Below are 18,953 nucleotides of genomic sequence, written 5' to 3'. Positions count from 1 at the left end.
TGCAGTTGCGGCATCGACTGTCTCCGAGAACGGCGCGTTCACAGGGTGGTCGTACCGGCTCGTTCGAATTTCGAGGGCCTTCTCCAATGCAGCAGCCTCAGACGTGAATTCAGCCACCGTTCTAGGGTGGTTGTGAAAAAGGCTGGCAAAGAGTTCTTGCTTAACTCCTCGCATTAGAAACCTGAGCTTCTTTTCTTCAGTCATTTCGGTGTCCGCGCGGCAAAATATTTGCTTCATACCCTCAACTAAGATCACGACCCCTTCGTTGGGGTGCTGCGTGCGCGTTTCCAACAAAAGTGCGGCTCGTTCGGTCCGGACGACGGTGGCGAATGTTTTAAGCAACTCGGTTTTAAAGCGAGTTCAGTTGGTTAGCAAGCTTTCATTATTCTAGAACCACGTTCGGGCTGTGTCTTCCAAATAGAAGAAAACGTGGCGGAAAGTTAAAGATGCGAGCTGGTAAAGATGCGGAGGCGGTCCACTTTCTTCAACCACTCCTCAGGGTCCTCTCCGGGAGATCCGCGGAACGATGGTGGTTCCCGAAGCTGTCGCAGGACGACGGCAGGATTAGAAGTGCTGGTCATGGTGCCTGCGTTCAGCATTGTGGTTTTCACGTCGTCTTCTTTCTTAACGTTGTCTGGAAGAAGTCCCCACTCTGGTTGAAGACCTTGCTGTCTGCGGCTGACATGAGTTGGGCTTCCTTCTCGGCGTAACGGTGGCTTAGGGTTCATGTACCCCGCACCTCCACCAGATGTCACGAAGTCAAAGACGGCGCAGTTGGCTTCAAGGGAAACAAGTTTATTGGAGCGAACTTGTGCTCCGCTAAAAACTCAAAGAATACAGAGGCGGCGATGCGGCAGTCAACAAGGTCACGTGTACAGGTGAGCTCTGGCGATTAGAATGCCGCGGCGTCTGCTCTGCAGGCTTTTATCTTTCGGCGCAAGTGTTTCTGGAACCGTCGACTGGCATCCAGAAAATTGTAGATCACAGAAGATTTTTCTGGGCTAGCGACGTTAGGGCGAAACAGTCTGCTTATCTGAATGTGATAGCCCGTGCGGCATAAAAATAAAGAATGGAAGCCGCGCTTAGCTTGGAACGCAGATAACACAGCCGGGCGTGGCCCGGCTGTAAAAGAAACAAAATAAACAAACCCAAACATGATTCGCGGCAATATCAAACCTGAATCAATTGAATTTTTTTGTTCAAATATTTTGATGATCATCAATACAACATGTGTTCATACTGTCCTATATATACTAAGGGACAAAGGCGCCGAGCAACCTGTATCTCAAAATATGACTTCTCGTAACAGTGCGCTGTGTCCAAAGTGCATGTAGTTTCTAGGCCCAGCGTACGACCGGATTTCTCTTTCAAACAGTTGAGGGTGTTTTCATTAGTATTGATATTTTTTGCCTCCTTGAATGTCTAATGTGCTCCTACGGCTGCTATGCTTGTGGGTGGCATGTACACTAAAAAGTAAATATGTATTATTTTGTTGTGTCACGACACGTTAGGGGTACGCATGTGTGTGAGTTTCATTTCATTTCTTGATGTACTTTCGAATATTACTAAGGATGTAAGGCTGGATTCTTGGACCGTCTGGTACTCGAAACGCCTGATTATTGTGTTCACGGGTGAAATAGTATGAACGGCTCTCATAGTCTTATAGTCGCATTGGTAACATAAACAAACACTCACAAAATCTCGCCAATCCGTACAAAATGTCACGCGTGCAGGTATAATAAACTGGTAGAAATTTAATTTCTTCGTAACTCTAAATGCTATTTACGTTTTTAAGGCATCAGTACTAGATCCACGTAATAACATGAAGCGGCTGAGCTTTGTTTAAAACTTACCAAGATGACCATTGAAGAGCCCTTTCCCCGCTCGTCGCTCATGTGCAGAGAAAGAAGTCTAGTCGACCCAGAAGCATCTAAGTGGCAATACCAGTTGTCAACTGCAAGATATTAGTAATACAGGCTCTATAAGTGAAGGATTCTGTAAACCAAAAGAGACAAGTTGTGGGAGCCCTTCACTACCACCTCTACATTTCTGTCGGGCATTTCAGTGATTTCGTATGTGTTCTATGTTGCAGTTATGACCTTGCGCTCTGCAGTCTACCCACTAGAAAGGGGGGAGACAACGCAATCGTCTTCTCAGGCAACATCTTGTAAAAAGAGCCAGTATTATCAAAGTTGAATATGTTTTATGGGGTCTACTGGCACAGCAGGAAACACAGCTAGTTGGCGCGGTAATTCGCCACAAGGGTTACATCAACAGCACCATTCGCGCCACACATGCGTTTAGAGGCCAGGTCGTATCCATTCTTGAAGTGGCGCAGCCAGCCATCGCTAAACTTGCAGTCCATAATATCCATGAGCAGGGCGAGCGTCTCTGCCTTTTTCCTATGCATATCTCCAAAAATGGCACCTTTCTAGACAAAGTTGCGCGCAGCCAGATGTTAAGGGCCTCTTCCAGGTTTGGGTGGCTGCAGCCATCTCGGAGATTATTCTCCTTTAGCGCAGACACTTTGTCCGCGGCCTGCAGGATCTTGTCTTTTTTCTTCAAATAATCGGAAACGGTTTGCTTTGAAACCGAAAATTATCGAGCAACTTCGCAATGCGGTCGTACACTTTACGCTTGACAAATAATGGCAGCTTTTTTCTCCACCGTGAGTGTCTGGTGCCTCGTTTCTGTTTAACTCGGGATAGCTACTGGCGGCGCAGCCCTAACGCGCAGGTGGCCGTGGTGGCATGGGTGGTCTCGGAGCCATTTCAGGAGATCAGTCTTAGCCAGCCAAGCAGCAGACTCAACGGTAAACAAAGCACAGAAAACGACTGACCATGACGACGGCCAAAATGCGCCACCACGTATCGGGAAGTCACACACTGCTTTCTGTTGTGCCGCGCCTCCGTCATGTGGCGACATAGGTCCCATGAGAGCACCGAAGCTGGAATCCGATAAACCGAACAGCGGGCTGTGCGGCATCCGAAATATCGGTCTTGGATACACATGTATTTCATGGGACAAGTGGCCGTGCCGCGAAGGTGTCCGAATAAACAAGCGTGTCCGGGGGGATTTTTGGCGTCCCAATAAACGGTCGGCGACTGTATATATTTATATACATAAATATATATATATACTAAATATATATATATACACATATATATAGCAGGTAAGAAGTTCAGGACTACCGTAGCAATAGGTCAAAACTTGGGTGCACACACTTGGAAAACACTGACCAATTTTTTATAACCCTTGTTCAGTATTTTCCAAGTGTCTGCACCCAAGTTTTCGCACACACACACACACACATATATATATATATATATATATACATATATATATATATATATATATATATATATATATATATATATATATATATACATGTATATCATCATCATCATCAACATCACCAGCCTATCTACGCCCACTGCAGGGCAAAGGCCTCTCCCATTATTCTCCAATTACCTCGGTCCTGTGCCAACTGTGACCAATTTATCCCCGCAAACTTCTTGATCTCATCTGCCCATCTAACTTTCTGCCGCCCCCTGCAACGCATGCCTTCTCTAAGGATCCAATCTGTTACCCTTAATGACCAGCGGTTATCTTGCCTTCGCATTACATGCCCTGCCCACGTCCATTTCTTCTTCTTAATTTCTACTAATATATCTTTAACACCAGTTTGCTCCCTGACCCACTCCGCTCTCTTCTTGTCCCTTAATGTTACACCTATCATTTTCCGCTCCATTGCCCGCTGAGTCGTTCTCAATTTAAGTTGAACCCTCTTAGTGAGCCTCCAAGTTTCTGCCCCGTAGGTGAGTACCGGTAAGATGCAGCTGTCATAGACTTTCTTCTGCAGCGACAATGGTAGGCTGCTATTCATTATCTGAGAATGTCTGCCATTTACACCCCACCCCATTCTGATCCTTCTAATTATCTCTGCCTCATGGTTGGGATCTGGGGTCACAACTTGGCCTAAGTAGATATATTCGCTTACCACTTCCACTGCCTCGCCACCTATCTCAAACTTGTGTGCTGTCCCGAGGTTATTGATCATTACTTTAGTTTTCTGCATATTGATTTTCAGGCCCACGGTTCTACTCTGAACCGTGTATATATATATACATGTTTACATTATATATACATTATATATTGTATATATTGTATATATATTGTACATATATACATTATATCTACATATTTATATATGTATATATAAATAAGTAAATAAATAAATAAATAAAAATAAATGGAGTACGTAAAGACACATACACACGACAAAAAGCTTAAAGAATAAAAGTTTACTGGCGTTTCAGTAAGAGGACTTCCTTTCTTCAGACGAACGAAGCCCTGCAGAAGGGAGTCCTCGTCGAGAGAATCGTACAAAAAAACGGGTACGATTGCAATCGCAAGGCCATACGTTCATCCACTGGGTAGATAAGGGTAGCTTCTGCATTAGTCTACAGCTTCAGACATTATGGTACGCCACTGAGGGGCAACTGCGGGGTGAATATGTATCTTCTGATTCACACGTCTTAATTGCAGAAATTCCGGAGTGCTTTAAGAACGCGGTAAAACTTGGGAGCACACCCACAAGGCCATGTGCGATTCCCAAAAGTGGTCTTACCACAACAGACGCGATCGAGGGGCTACTTTTAATGGGCGCAAAAACATTGAGGCAAATATTGCACTGAGGGTTATGTCATCCCGGCTGGCTTGAAGGTACACAGGATGGTTTCCTCTTCCTAGGTATACTCTGGTGGAAACAGCTTCAAGGCAAAGGCGCCAGGAAGAACAAATTAACTGTGTGAAGAAGATCACGATCAGCTTTTAGACTGTTAGTAAACAGTACGCATGGGCTCACCAATTCGTGGAGCAGGCACTTCTCAATGGATTAACATAGGGGATTAGATGTGGCCCTTCGTCCTCTCGAGGGTTCGGGGGAACGAAATAAGTATAGGAAAATCCGCGGGTTAATTGAAAAGAAAGCGGTGCACGAAACAAAAGGAGGTGAGGTTTGTGTATCTCACCTGTAGAGCACAGCTTTGGAATTCCACAGAAGGGACCGCGGCATACGCGTTTTATTTATTAATAGATTCATGGAAAGCACACTTTACAATTGGTCCTTGTGCATGAAAGTGAAACAAAAGTGCCAATTCTTCAGAGTAGTAAACACGAACGTAGCAGCTAATACAACTACAACGGTAAACTGAACTTCAGCTGACTTCGCACATCTTTTATGAGAGTACTAGGCACAATCTCCGAAGAAAATGCCTTTGAACGTGCATGTGCGTGTAGCTACCACGATAATGAAAATATGTTCTACGGTAGGCTCGCATACCGTACCATGCTATTACCTAGAGTATGCGAAGTTTTGTAATGACTTGTTTTATTCGAAGTACCTAGTTATTGTCATTTAGTGATGTAACTGCTGCCCCCCAAGATATTCTAAAATAATATAGTTACCGAAAGAGTGTGTAACTTCTGTGGAAATTATATCTGTGTTTTATTGTACACAATTCGATTGATATTAGCATTTCGAAAAATACAAACAACAATTTGGAATTCCCAAGTGATATATAATTTAAGTTGACTTACAGAAGCTGCTCGTGGCGGGCCGTATGCGGCAAAGTTCACCACAAAACACCAAATAGGCACGTGTAACTCGACGTTTAGCACTGCTTCAACAGGCTTAAAGCGACAATACGAGTTAGCAAATCGGAAAGACATTTCTTTTCCTTCGCTGAGCCGGTCGAACCACAAGATAAAAATGGTTTTTGTCGCGTTTCTTCTGACGGCCGCCACACAGTGCTACTGAGAGTTGGGGACGTTCATTGGGACATTGTTCATGTCGCTGCCACTGTGCTGCATGAAGCTTGAGGAACGAACTTCAAGGAAAGTCTGATGTTCTATTAGCAGCTTTTGCAGGTGTAGCGTGCACCTTGCGAAATTGCAAACAATCTCTCACAAATACTGAAAACCCGACTATGAAAGCTACTCGGTATTGTAGGATGCAACTGAAATGATCGTATTCTTATGCCATTTAAAATTTCATTTGTCGCTGTTTCACTACCCCGAGAAACACAGTTACGGTAGCGTGCATTAGAGGATATGTTCTAAACAGGGTTGCCGCACGTGTCGAATTGCTTTTTGTAAAAATAGATTTATTAGCGCTTGAGTTATGTTGATTTACCCGAGTTGAAGACATTGAAAATAAAGTGATAAGTTCATCCAGTTGCTTCACGTAACTCTGACTGCCTTATCGCCTATATAGGCCGGGGGGGCTGTCGATTCTTATGCGAAGGCGTGTATAGCATAGGTATAAATGCGGCTGCGGCTGCCAGGGTTTGCGGCTCTGTGCAACTGTAGAAGCGACACTGTTTTTTAGGGGCTCTAACACAGCGTGTAAAGGTAGTTACGAGGGTTATTTTAGTTGTGTGTAACATTCGGAAATAGCACTCTGAAATGTCAATCGTGCACGAATTTGAAAATTATGATGCAATAGGTGCAGCACATAACAAATAGACTTACACCAAAATATTGGCTCCTCCGTACGAAAAAGTACGTGGTCTTCTCCAAATAAACACTGCAAAGATTCCATCATTTTACACGTGAGCAATTCAAATGGTGCTTTCATACAAATGTGATAAAAGAAGGCAAACCTCATTGGACGAGAGAAGGATACAACACGAACAATTACACTGAAACATGGGTAATTGGTGTATACCTAGGGCGTTAATTCTGCACACACAAGACGAGGACAGAAAAAAATGAAAGGATACGAAGTGTATTGTAGACTAACTACAGAATTCTAATTTATAACATATCTAATTTGTACTCACTGTTTCGCCAGAGATCAGGTGTGTACGTATCTTCTCATATCCAACAATCACAAGCCAGAAAAGAGAATGCGTTACCTCGGCCTCTTATAGCTTAACATTTCCATTTACTTTTCGGTTAGGGCGACAGATGGTTGATGCACGCCAGTACTTTTGTTTTTAGACGTGTGCTAGCTTCTAGTATTACACGAGTAGTTCAGTCATGATGATTGAACAGGAACAAATGACTTCTTGAAATGACGGCCCTACACGCACATGGCGCAGTATGGTGCGCTTTGTGCAACAAGCAATGCGAGCCGTTGTTTTACTAAGCGACAACAGTGCTTGATTGTCATAATAGAAACACAAAAGGAAACAGGAAACAGTGCAAGCTTTGCACATGTCCAAAATAAAGGGAGTATTCGTTAGTTAAAGGTCTTTCACCTTATCCTAATGTGTTTGGTGTTTGTCTTGTCATTGTGAGCTATAGATATGTACACATCTGATCATGCACAAAACACAGAGTATAAATTTGGTCCGTTCTCAATAGATATGTGGTCAGTCCGCGTTGATCTTCGTGCCTTTTCTGTTCACGCTGTGTCCTCGTCTTGTGTGCCGGAAGAAAATACCATGACAGAAAGAGGGCTTACTAATTGAGGATATATTAAAAATCCGAAAAGCATATAAACACGTGCCTTCTCACAATCCCCCGCCGTCACATACATAACGCTACTCACAGTCACCATCACACACAAAGCTAAGCACGTCTGAAAAAGGTAATGGCTAGTGAGAGACGTGTGCTCCACAGTTGCCAGCTTATGGGTCATTTAAAGACACAATGAAGTGATCTGTAATAACTGTGGGATTACTTGCGGAAAATGAAGGCGGGAGTTTCTAGGCCTTGTTTCGACCGCGCTGGATGCATCTGCGCGACTTAATTTTGTGTAAAGATTAATTGGAAGTGTTATCCTCCTGTCTGCATCCTCCTGGCCGATTTCCTATGATGTTTTCTGTGATGTTTACTCGGATATGTCTTGGTTTGTCTACGCGGCTCACGGATTCTCTCACGGAGTCTGTCGTTCGGACACTGGCGGCTGTCACAATTCGTTCGGTCAAACAAACAAATCTATGGCAGCGTTTGTTCCCAGAAAAATGTGGCTTTAGTTTGTTCGCTTGTAAGCGGTATCAAGCTTAGTTAAGTCGATGAAATTAGAGTAGCTCCCCACAGGCGCACATGCGACACTTCGCTGACTTCTCTTAACTGGAGATGTGGCGTGCATATGACTTTGGGACTGGTGCGCTAGTGGAAACTCTAACATCAAATAAACGCGGAAAAATAGTCTGAATGATAAAATAGCTAATAATGAATAAAGGGAAGCAGAACTGATTATTGCAAAACATAAAACCAAGGAACTTGAATAAATGTTTGCGAAGGGTGATTTATCAAAGCAGTCAGGGGCAGTATCACAAATTTGCGATCGCTTATTTTGTTTAGGAACGCTGTTGCTAGGGGTAATATATTCATGGGGATTTGAAGGACGCTCACTGCACAAGCGTTAGTCACGAAATACTCATTGAGGCTGCTTGGAATGCTGAAAAAAAGAAAACAAGGCTGTTAGGTATATAAATTGTATTTTCGTCCAGGCAACCAGTGGGTTTGTTGGCAAGTGGTATAACGCACGGAAGGGAATGCGCCAAAGAAAGCAGGTTCAAATCCCCGATAGCACGTGTTTGTGTATAGTGGATATCCTTTGTTAGGTTATCTTTTTTCTACGGTATTCAGCGTTTTCTGGTACATTTTTTATTCACCAGAAATGACCTCTTGAATAAAATCCTACGTATTTTTATTCCCTGGACGTACTTAAAACAGCGTTATTTATACCATACGTATTCAAGTGGCAGGAACGCTTCCTGTTAAAGGTGATATGATTACAACTTTTAACATTCAATTATATTGTGAGCATTGGCGGTGTTCCATTATTGGGATACCAAGTGCATGCGATACCGTCACCATTATGGCGAGTGTGAGCATCGAGGGGTACGCTTCCCAGTCGCTTGTACTCACGCCCCATCGCCATTACCATCGGTAAATAATTATCATCATCGTTGGACTCGAGCTCCCCGGAACGTTGGGTCCGAGCAGGACAGTAAACGTTGTCTCCGAGACCTCATTCCTTGCTGTCTAAAGTGGTGGAGGGTGCTCTTGATCCCGACGTCTATCTCTCTGTGTCGCACCGCTGGAACTACGATCGGGTTGGTGCTCCCCGCAGGCAACCAGCACCATGCAACACGAGAGAAACCATGGTGCTACCAACGCAAGAGCTCTTGTCCAGCCCGCCATTACTATCACAACTCACCAACGGGATCCTCCGTTTTTCGGTGCCCTCCGTGGTGAAGATGTTGACGAATGGCTCGATCAGTTCAACAGGGTAAGCTCTTTCAACCGCTGGGACGACACGTTCAAGCTACAGAACGGACGTTTCTCTTTGAGCAACCTGGCCGAGACCTCGTGATGCCATGGAGAGATTCTCTGATTGGAGCAGCTTTACTCAGTCACTGCATCAGATTTTCGGCATGTCCTCTGCCAGCGCGGCTGGAGCCAAAAAGAAATTGGACGCCCGCATACAGCTCCCGGAGGAAACCTACGCTTCGTCCATAGAAGACGTCGTCGGACCGTGTCGTCGAGTTGACAAAGACAGGCCAGAGGCGGATAAGGTACTGCACATCATGAAAGGAATTATCTCTTTCATTTTCAATGGCCTGGCGATTCAAAATCCCACCACCATTGCAGAAGTGCGGGCGATATGCCAGTGCCTTGACAGTCTGCAAGCTGTTCGCTGCCAGCAGGATTCCTGGCCTACCAGCACCTCTGGGAATGTGGAGCACCGTGCCTTCATACGCTATATGATACGCGAGGAGCTACAGCAGCCGGCCGCTCCATGCCCCCAGAATGCCCCTGTCTGCGCACATGGACAGCGGGATGTTATCAAGGAAGAGCTGGCGTGTATGACCAACATTCCGCAGCCATGTCACTCAGCTCCACTTCACATTTCCACGTCCTCAGGTGCTGCGTCACGACCACCCGTTCCAGTGGAGCACATCGTGCACCACACTGCTCCCGCCCACTTGACCGTCCTCTCTGCGCCTTTGATACCGGCACCTTATTCCTCAACATGGCGACCAATGCGTGCTCCAGGCGACCGGCCAGTATTCTTCTACTGCGGCATCACAGGACACATTTCCCGTTTTTGCCGCAGATGCAAGGTAGATGAACGGGACAACCGCTTCAGCTACACTCCACGTCGGTGCGGGTACTCGCCTCTTCCAGCCAGCTCGTCTGCCTCTCGTGATGCCATGGAATATCCCCGCGATTCTCACCCCATTCGACGTCGTTCTCCTTCACCAATGCGTCGTGCCTTGTCACCTCTTCGATCTGTTACCAATGCTCCCAACTGACAACAGGAAAACTAGGTGCTGCAGTTTTTGGAGGGAAAACTGCATCACTTGTAACGACCACAATTCCCCCTGAAATACCGGCTAATATGCTGTCTGTTTTTGTCGAAGGTATTCAAGTGGAAGTATTAGTTGATACAGGGGCCAGTATTACTGTGATTTGTGCTAATCTGTGTTTGCGTCTCAGAAAAGTTAAGACTCCTTATTCCGGTCCTTGTTTACGTGGTGCCAGTCACAATGACATCAAGCCCACTGCTTATTGTACCTTGCGTGTTTAGATAGCACTGCGCTATTCTGTCGAGTGTGCAGTGTTTGCCCATGACCTCATAATTGGATGGGACTTTCTTGCCTCTGCCTCTGCCGTTATCTCCTGTCGTCACCCGGCCATCCCTGTCGCTGACAGACAACATCTCAGTTGTCCAGACACGCCATATCACACCCTCAAGTTTAATGCCGATCAGGTTCTGGAAGCAGCAAGTGAAGGCATCCGATCAGTCTCTTTGGACGCATTCGCCGAAGGTGATGTTTTGACGGTCCCGTGTACTCGATTTTTCCCACAAAGAAGTGCCGTCGCCCCATGACTGCTCCTGTTTGGGAGTGGGTCTGCAGTTCTGGCTGTTTCAACACCACAGATGAACCCATTCTTTCGACTTAAGGAACTACAATAGCTTCGGTGACTGATAGCAGTCCTGCTTCAGTGGTTTCCAGTGGCACGCCCCCTTCAATTACCCCATTGATGGCGGTGCCATCGAATAGGTCAACTTTTACTGCCACGCTCAGTCGCTACCTTATGACTATTTAGGCCAATTTACTACTCGTTGTTTTGGCCAAGCACCGTGATTCTGTTGCTCATTCACCTGGGCTCACACACACTGCTGCAACAGAGCACCGAATTGAAAAGGACGGGTCGGCCGTGATTCGATGCAGACAATGCCGCGTGTCCTCGTCTGAGTGCAATATAATTCAAGATAATGTTGCCGATATCCTCAAACACAAAGTTATTCGCCAACCGACGACCTCCTGGTCTTCTCCAGTTGTTTTGGTTGAGAAAAAAATGGATCTGAACGGTTCTGCGTATATTAACGGGTACTCAATAAAATCACTCAAAAGGACGTCTATCCGATTCCCTGCATGGGGCGGAATACGTCTCAAGCATCGACCTTCGCTCCGGGTACTGGCAGACGGTACCCTGCGCTTCTGTACTATTACCGCAGGTTAAACAAGATTTCTACAAACGGTGCATATCCCTTACCTCGCCCCGGCGACTTACAAAATGAACTACGTCATGCCAGGTACTACTCGTCTGTCGACTTGGACAGCGGTTGTTTTCAGATTGAAGTAGATTAACGTCACCGCGAGACGACTGGCTTCGACAGGCCATTATGGGTCGTGCGAGTTTATTGTGCTACCCTTCGGCGTTTTCTGCGCTCTCTTTTCCTCTCAGCGAATGATTGACAGTGTTCTCTCGGACATTAAATGGCGCTCGTGTCTTGCTATGTAGACGTAGTAACCTTTTCGGAAACATTTGATGAGTACCTAGAATGCATCCACGGAGTGTTCGATGCAGTAGGTGTGGTTGGTCTGTCTCTCAAGCGAGAATACTACTTCACGAAAAGAAACTGCATTTACTGGGACATCTTGTGAGCTACGAGGGCGTGAGCTACGACTCAGATTAGAGAGCTGCCTTAAGCTGCTTTCACACATGAGCGAACAAACTGGCTGTGCTTCGATTCCCGGGTCTTTGGAGCGGCTATCAAAGTTTTGTGGGCAATTTTTTCTGAACTTGCAGAGCCGTTTACTCGTTTTCATTAGGGACGACGTACCTTTTCATTGGGGAGAGAAGCAGTGCCTTTTTGAGCTGCTCAAAAATTCCTGCAGTCCAGCCTTATATTCGGGCACTTCGACCAGGAGGCTGAGACGAAACTGCACACCGACGCAAGCATCGTTGGTCTTGGCACCGTGTAAGTATAATGGCAGGATGCAGTTGGAGCTTGTGATCGCTTTGTTAAGCGGTACATTTCCTTTCATCGAGAAACTAGAAACTCGCTGTACGGATTTACGCACCTCTGTAAGAGCTCAATTATATCGTTCCGGCGGCACAACAGTGTGATGTAAAAAAAAGCTTCCACCCTACAGGTGTTCCCCACTTCCTGGCAGTGCCATAATGCCTGCGCGATGGCGTTGTTTGAGCTTGTCAAGTCGCGCCCTCACCCAGACATTTAGGCTTCACTAGCACGGTAATGAGGGTCTGCCGAAAGTACTACTGGCCGAAGTTTGCAGCGACGACGAAAGACTATGTCACGACGTGCCATGAATGTCAGAAGCAGAAACCCAGCCCACAAGGGCAGCGGCCTTTTTGCAACCGATTTATCCACCACATCTTCGGTTTATAATGGTGGGCTGGATAAGCTGGGCCAATTTTCTGTCATAAACTGGAAACAAGCGGATAGAGGTCGCTACCGATTAGCGCCACACGTTCCCGCGAATGACAAGCACTACCCGCGGACACATCACCACAATTTGCGGTAATTTTGCATCTACGGTATTTTGCTTCGACATGGTGCCCAAAAAGTCGTCATTACCTACTAGCCCACTGCATTCACATCATCCCCAACAGAAGCGGTAATGAAGCATACTTTCACTAACCACCAGCGAACAACTGTGCTTACGGCCCGAGCGAATGACTCAACAAGACGATCCCAGATATGATTTCCATGTATAGAAACTTCGAACAAAAGTGGGGCCACGTATTGCCTTAATCTTAATTGCCACACAATACGGTGGTTCCGAAGAGACGGGCTTCACCCCTTTTCGTCTGTCACAGTTTGGAAATAACGACTATGCTAGACGCCATGCTTTTACATAATGAAATACAAGTGCACCTTCAGGCCCTGAAGAATTCCCTCCCTGCGGCAAAGCCGCTCCGCACCTTGCATGATGCTGAATGCGCCACGAACATTCAGCTGCCACAAGTCCATATAACCAACGCCACAGAAAGGTGGTGTAACGCGACCGCGGCACCGTGCATCCTCGCGCGCGATCCGAAAACTCTTTACAGCGTTACGTCGCTTATCCCCCGAAATAACTCTCCGATCTCCCTTACGGACTTTTCCGGAAGTCTTCAATGTTGCTACAACAGAGCTGTTCGGCCGTGCGCAAGGGAATCGACCGGACCAGTGAGGACGACGAGGGCGCTCCGTTCCTTTTCGGGGCTGTAGTGTAAGTTTGCTGTCTTCATGTGTTTTATTCTTTCTCTTCTTCTTTCTTTAAACTTAAGGTTACTCTTTTGTTGCATCAGGACGATGCATCTTGCAAAGAGTGCTACCCTACAAACACAAATTTCCTTCTGGGGTCTGCACCATGATGGGAAAGCCTGCTAGTTTAGCCGAGCGGCCTGGCCGTTCTTAGAAGAAGATGTATGCCCGCATGGCTTGTTTCGCTGCTCTGTGCACAGCTCGTCAATAAGTCGGGCTTTGTTCTTAGGAAGCGCTTATCTCTGCAGCGACAAAGTAAAATACGGAAAAGATCATCAGTTAATCTATTATTGTGCCCAATTATATTAAGCTGAATTCAGTGTCTTTTTGTATGTTTTTAGCGGCTGCGGCGCCCTCTCTTGTCTACTTTCACTTTCAATGCCAGGCACATACAGACAGTCAAGAGAGGGGCCTCATTCTCACTAGCGGATCAGTGTTACTCACATCGAAAATTTTGTCGTTGAGTTGAACTGATCTACTGTTTCGCAAAAACAGACATTTTATTCGTGAAGGAGCTTCTATTCAGCGCCCCACACCTCTCTACATTGGCACATGCGCCAATGATGCACAATACAGTCTGTTACTCTACTGTACAAAGTGTTTTTTATTCTATTAAGAGCTGCAAGGTAAGTGCCTTGTAAGGGGGGATGGGACCCAGTCAAGCTGATATAGCATCAGCTTTCTGTCCCCTCTCCCTGCATAATGTTTTTGATATGTAAGAAACGGAAATATAACCAGCCAGCGCAAGCCTTCGGCAGGCTCATTGTCGAGGTGTGGACGCAACATGTTGCTCCTGACAGTTGCAGACATAACGTCACCCATCTCGCACTAGCGGCAACTGGTATGCGGTGACGGAGTAGTGTAAGTTCGCCACGTCAAGGCACCTGACTTCAAGGGGCTGCGGTTCCGCTGATTTAACATGACTGGTTCTCCCGCGTCAGCATTACGTTGTTCTATCAAGGCTCCTTTGCCCGCCACTGTGACATCGTCATTCCCATTCCGGCAGCCCCTAGTGGTAAAGTTTTCCGCTAGTGCTTTTGCGCCATCTGCTGGGAATGGCCTTACTAATATCGGGTTTTCAGTGGTTTCCCATTGTGTCGCCAGGACATTTCTCTCGTGTTGAATGTAACTGAAGACGCCTGCTTTTCCTTTCCAAAAGAACATTCATACGCTGCGTTAAAACAAAACATATTAGGTTTCCCAATGCAACTCTTGCATTGCAAGAAAAGCACATTCATGTCCCGCAGCAAAATGTCCACTGCATATTGAGCATTTCTATACATATACAATGCCTCGTATTAGCGAAGGCCCTTCAACACCTGTTTCCATCTCAACGACTAAATAAAACGTCCAGAAACTATAATAAATATGTGCAAACACTTAAAAATGCACTTACAACTATATGCGAAGGTTCCTCCACGCGTAGGGCCAGTGTAAAGTATCCCGGAACTTCAAGGGCCTCGATTGGTGCCTCTTGATTTATTTCATCCTGGTTCGGGGATGTCAAATACTTCGCATAGAAACTGACTTTTGTTCCATTGACTCTTAAGCCAATGTAGTATTCTGGGGAAGCTATTACGTCAAAATGTAGTTCCATTTTAAAGCCTCCGCTGCAAAGAAATGTTCCTTCATCAGACATTTCAATTTCATATTTGCTAAACCAGCAAAATTAATAAGAGTGGCAAGGATAATGAAGTCTTATCGGAAACGTTCGTGTATCAAGACATTAGAGCTCTTATATCAATTGGTAAAGTACAGGCTCCTTTATGTGAAAATTGATTAGTAAAAGAATAGTTCACTTTTACTACCTTTAATGCGAATTTAATGGTAAATGCCAAATTTTAGACGTTTTCCAGATCGTCCAAAGAATATTTCGAACGTAAAGTGGCCATTAAAACTGCCTCTCTTTAAAAAATAGACTTCCAAATCAAGATATTCTTACATATAAGTAGGAAGAATATGGGCATTCATTTATTTTGGCATACTCACTGGGCTCATTACACGTAGACAACTGCCATGCCACACAAACCTTGCCTTGAAAACAGCAAGAACTATGCCTAGGGGCATCCTCGACACCTTGGATTCCCCTCCCGGGTTTCTTAATGCAGTGACCAGACGTCACGAGTTAGGCCGGACACGTCCCGGTTTGGCGGCTGTGGTCCCGCTGTCCCGCAGCCGGTTTGTGGGACAGTGTTTTGTCCCGCTTTCGGCCGGAAATATAGAAAACGGGTATCAAGCCCAGTGTCAGTAATGAAAAGCTGGAGAATTGAAAGAGCCGGAAGAAACCGTTTGAGGAACTTCAAGAAAAGAGTGCACGCGATGGAACTAAGCAAGCAAGTGTTGTGTGTTCCTTGCTTAGTCCGAATGTCTGAGCTGCTTTGTTGAAGTTGATGTGTACCAACAACACGTGCAGCACACGCTTCTGCGTTTGACGAATGCTGGGTGGGCGTGGTTCAGCACATATTTACTTGTTCAGCCAATAACGCATCATTGCTCTTTGAAGAAAGGCGGAGGAACTACGAAACGTATTATCTTCCACTTCAAACAAAATTTCACTGAGCCTTAGTCTTTAACACTTCTCGTCCACTAGCTCCCCCGTCCCGCTTTTGAGTACGAGAAATTTATTATTAGTAGCTCTTTTAAATTCTTGTTAAATACCGCATCTTAGATAACGGCACGCTTACATCTGCTTTCCGCTTTGTTAGAATATTATGCATTAGAAAGACGTCAGAATGGTGTAAAATGCAATGATAGTTTTTTTACACACATCGCCAAGATTACAGCGGAAGAAAACGTGGGTTAATGTTGTGTACAAAAGTGAGAGGAAATTCCACGAACGCGGACTATATTCGCCAGATTCTTCGTGTCGGTTGCCTGTGTAACTAAAAATGGTCACAATGTCTAGCGCGCGATTATTATAGTCGCGTTTTTGTGCGCTTGAAACAGTTGTGTCTTTTACTGCAATGTTTGGAAAGAATTTATTTTCGAGGCCGTGTAGTCTGCCCTTTTTATGTATAATAAATTGTCAGAGTTGCGTAAATTGCGATGCATTGATTTAATCATTACATTGCATATGTGCCTATATGTTTTTGTGTGTTTTATATCATAAGTGCATAGAAACAATTTTAGGAATATAAATCATTTTTGAGTCCCATTTATTAGCACTAGCTGCGATTTGATAGAATATATTTTTGGTATGCAATCAAAAAGAGAGACAGTCCATGTCAAGTCTAGGCTGCTATTTGTCTGTGTTCTCTTCAGTGTTCTTTATACTTCAAAAATCATTCCATTTGATATGATCTAAAATGCTGCCACCGCAGCCTGTGATGGAACACGCATCCGTCTCTTTGAAGACCAACGCGTCATATACTAAGGTACCGCTGCGCCTATGTATGGGATTCACAGCAATTAAGACCACCAGTTATCAGTTGACTCAGAATATTTTGCACTTCCACCTATATTTCGAGATCGCACCGCTATTACTGCACACATGAAAGGAACAGAGAACGCGGTTGTTACCCTGCAGTATCTGTTGCCAATATGTTTTGAGATCTCTCTGCCGTGTGCGTTTGTACTGCGCATTTCTTATCGTTCCGGTCGGAATATTTTTGACATCGGAAGTTCCGTTTCCACATTCCGTTATTGTATAAGCAACGTGCATACAAAATACTACTGCCTACAATACGAAACTCCATAGTACGCAGATGTCATTTGATTCAACGTAAAAAATTACTAACTTGAGTAACATAAAAATTGTGCATTCCGATTCAGGTTTATTTTGAAATTCTTCCAGGCCTACAAGAGTACCGCTCTGCACAGAGCCAAACGTCATTGCCTTGCTCAATGAAGATACATTTTTAAACCTCTTCTTCTATTGGATTTTGTTCAGGGACTTTCAATTTTGTACAGAATGCACCGCCATCTCCAACCTGCAGGGCATGGGTGACGAACTAATGAAAGAAACAACACAACAAAAAAATTGTTTTGAGATTTGAAAGAAAAAGCTACTATCTATTCACCGTAAAGTTCTAAACAAGAACGAATTGTTGACAGAATTCGAAGATATTCTTTTTAATAATTTTTGTAAATAAGTAGATAACGTATGAGTAGTAATTCCCAACAAATTCAATGGGATGATTTGCTGTTCAGAATAACTTGACGTCGACTATGGTTGATAAGTGTTTGGTGTGCGCATTGTTTTTATTTTTCCTCCGCCCTATTGTTAAAATTGAACTGGTTTTTTTTTTTATTTTATATTGTGTTTTGTATTTCTGTATGTGACACCGATCGGCAAAAAACATTGTATGTGATATGTACCACTCCCGCTTGAACATATAAGGTCTGCAGTATACCAGAATATCATAAAATAGAATGTCAGAAGAAAACCCGGATCCCTAAACTCACGTTGAATCTCCAATCCAAATGAATGCGCGCGTGCTCAAACCTGCATAGTATGGCTTAGGAACCATTTTCCCGGTGTAAGCGCCGAGTACATGGGAATCGAGACCATTCTGAAATAGGAGAGCATATATTAGACGAGGCTTGGCTTGTTATGGATGAAAGTAGTGCAAAACAACAGAACTACAAGAATACGTAAAAACACTTTTATGTATGTAATGATATTTATAGCGTAACGTGGATTTGTTGCTGAGCTAGCGGGTAGCAGCAAAAGATCATTGAGGGGTTGCCAGGCCAGCGAAACGGTCTTGGAACAGCTGGCAGAAAGTCCCACACACTTGCAAGCTCCACACCGCCGACGATGCGCTCTAGTGTCTCACCCGGTTCCCTCTCCATTGTCTGCACAATCGAAGTAAAAAAATCCTCTGGAGTGGTTACACGCCAGTGCTATCGGGACCGCCAACACCAAAACCGAGGCTTGGGCTCTGTGTTTGTGGCGGCCGCTCAGCTTTCTTGGCCTTGAGTCCACTTGGATGGGGACGACACCGAATATAATGTTCTCAAAGTGACTTGGCATCACATTCACTAGTTGGCCTTTCGCCTTACAATATATATATATATATCTATATAACCCTTGCTTTTCGAGGTTTTCTTGACTACCAACGCTTATTTCTGTGTTATTTTTAACGAGCCCCTCATTTCCTATTCTGATTCGCTGCATGCATAGCGAGGGCCTCGGTTCTGGCAGTCTTGGTGCCATAGGAAGCTTAAGAAGGTTCAATGCTGGTCGACCACTCCCGACATGTCGTAGACACTTGCGTCAGGGCTCGGGGGTTAAAAAGAAGGTCCACTTCACCCCGAGTAGTCCGAGTGGCTCTGGCTACCACCCCCAAGCTCAGGAAACAAAAATACCTAAACACAAATACCCAGAAATTGGAGGGAAAAATCGCCCCGCCAGTAGCGGAGTGGTTATCGCACCAGACCGGTATTCATGAGGTCGTGGTTTCGCATCCCACCTGGCGGGCAT

The sequence above is a fragment of the Haemaphysalis longicornis genome, unplaced genomic scaffold (assembly GCF_048455015.1).
Source record: "Haemaphysalis longicornis isolate Haplotype H1 unplaced genomic scaffold, Haemaphysalis longicornis Haplotype H1 scaffold_13, whole genome shotgun sequence".
Classification (NCBI taxonomy): Eukaryota; Metazoa; Arthropoda; class Arachnida; order Ixodida; family Ixodidae; genus Haemaphysalis; species Haemaphysalis longicornis.
The sequence above is the reverse complement of the archived record's forward strand: the minus strand, read 5'-3'. Positions refer to the sequence as shown.